The sequence below is a fragment of the Empidonax traillii genome, unplaced genomic scaffold (genome assembly GCF_003031625.1).
Source record: "Empidonax traillii isolate 1590-97213 ecotype Southwest subspecies unplaced genomic scaffold, ASM303162v1 scaffold202:size1011777, whole genome shotgun sequence".
NCBI lineage: Eukaryota > Metazoa > Chordata > Aves > Passeriformes > Tyrannidae > Empidonax > Empidonax traillii.
The window spans coordinates 878861-881280 of record NW_020955395.1 but is presented as its reverse complement, the minus strand read 5'-3'; the positions used below and the strand labels follow the sequence as shown (position 1 = coordinate 881280).

At 37.5% G+C, this 2420-nt stretch overlaps 1 protein-coding gene across 2 annotated transcripts in view; it reads right to left on the bottom strand.

Annotated features, from left to right (window-relative positions):
- Nucleotides 1-2420, bottom strand: part of LOC114059067 (leucine-rich repeat and fibronectin type-III domain-containing protein 2-like) — a 160344-nt gene that overhangs the window by 33642 nt on the left and 124282 nt on the right. The window lies entirely within an intron of this gene.

Here is a 2420-nt window from a genome sequence, read left to right as displayed (position 1 = left end):
CAGATTTAGTTAATTAACTCTAAGGGACTGAGTGGTTCCCTGACTGGAAGTCGTAAGAACTGGTTTTGATATTATGAGTACCATTGATTAACTCTCAGATGCTGGACAATCACTTCATCTTTCTATGCTTCATTTTTCCCTGGTGCAAAATGTAGAGAAATAAAATTTGTTTTCTTTGGTGAAGTGCTTTTGAGAGCTGTGAATGAAAAGAGTTATGCATCATCAATGAATCATCAAAAAGGCCTGATGGGAGACTTACAGAAATAGCACTGTCCTCACTGCTTCTGAAAAACTGAGCCACAACCAAGCAAAGCAATAAAGGGCCAAATCCTCACTGAGAGGCAGCATTGGAGACAGAATAAAAATTTGGAGTTTCCTGACACCTTTATAGCCACTTGTTCCTCCAGACCAGGCTGGCAAGACAACATCTTTCTATCATTTCTGTCCATGAGACCCAGTTCTCACCCATCCAACTACTAGACAGCACATCTTCCCTTCCGCATTGCTTGTTTTTTTTACCTGGCCATCCTCCTTCTCAGAAAATTGACACATGCAACCACTTCTAACACCTGACAACTCCCGCAAGCTTCTCTTTCTGGTTGCAGGGATATTCCTGTACATTGGGCCAGATTCATTATACAACAAACATATGACTATACACATCCTTCAGATATATACTTTTAAGCCTTACAGATCTTAAATACCGGTGAATTCTTGCCAGACCATTGCCTTGGGGAAAAAAATGGAACTAGCATGTTTTCTTTCATTCTGATTCTCTATCATTATCTAGTTTTATCTTATCCTTTCATTCTACTTAACTCCACATAGTTGCAAGTCCCAAAGCTAACACACAGGTTTCACTGTTCTACTTTGCTCCGTAGCCAGAGCAAAGCAAATAACGTCCACTTGCTAATAAATTTGATTATTTCAGCATATTATTATAACTGAGGAATGGAAGTGGACAGAACTGAATTTCCTCAAATTATTTCAGTATTTGAATAAATGTCCTTTAAAAAAATTGTTCTTTGGGTTTGATGGTCAATATTCCTAATTTTGACAATGAATGAGTGAGTATGGGGTAGCTAAATAGATTGCCTTATTCTTTCTGTTCCACAAGTGATTCAGATAAAAGTACTGCACAGATGTTTGCCTATGTCAACTAAACATTCAGTTATAAAGAAACTTTAAAATTAGATTTCATTGCAAGAGAAGGGTGAGGGAAAAATTACACATGAACATTTTCTACCTCTTATTTTGAGGGAGTAAAATTATATTTCCTCACGGTAAAGAAAATTATGTTATGGTAATGAAGAAAATAACAAGGCCTCTTGTGGGATCTGGAGGCTGGGTACCATGACTTGATGTGTGCTTCAGCTCTCCCCCATAGGCAGCAGGAGAAGGACAGAGTAGCAAGCAAGGTAATAACAGCAAGTTTACAGAGGAAGTCAATGGCTTTGACTGTGTTTTGGCCACAGTTTATACTCAAATTAGAGTCAAACCCTAAAACTCATTATTCTTCCACCAAATCCAATTTTTCTTCACTGCTTCAGGATGCTTGGTGTGTTTGGTTCTACTTTTCCATGAGATTCTGACTTCTGCTGGTACCTCACATACAGCCAAAGAGAGACTTCAGTTCAATGCATCTGATAGTGTTTCCTTTGCAATTAAAAGGAAGGAAAGAGTGGTTTCTAGGGATTCATCACTAGCACGAAGATACTATGTCAATCATTCTCACAATATAGAACAGTAATGCTGTTTTCCTGTACTGTTTCTACACGTTTTTAATCCCTAAAATTTATCGTTGCTTCACAGCAAGAGTGATTCTTGCTTTACATCATTAAAAGTCAGAGGAGCTGTAGAACTGGAGGAACATAAGGAACATTTAGGGCTTGCTTCTGAAATTATATCGATCTCTTCTTGCATTTAATATTTTATTAAACATTAATACAAAGTTGTCTGCCATTACAGTTGTGTAAAACAGTCCTTAGTGAAGTAAAAAATGAGGTCTTTTTATAACAGGTGAAAAACCTCTTGTTAACAACCCCAGATCTTAAATCACAGAGTAATTAGAGCCTGTGTTATGGGTAGACAGCATAAACTTCCTCCCACATCGCTTCCTTTCTCAGTAGTGTGTTTCAATCCCACCTACAGAAGGTGGAAAGGGAAATTTCTGACTTCTAGGCTTCAAGTTTTCCTTTCTTTGTTATGCCTAGTAAGGAGTCTCCTAACTGCAGTACTATTTTTTCCTTAATTGGAAATTTTACTGAAAACAGCTGTTGTTAGAGAATGAATACTACAGAAATTTGTAAGGTATGACTTCAGTAGAAAAACAATGAACAGACCAACAGGTAAACTGACAGACAGAATTTAAATTTATCGGACACCACTAATGCTACTGGTGGCAACGCTATGTCATTTCA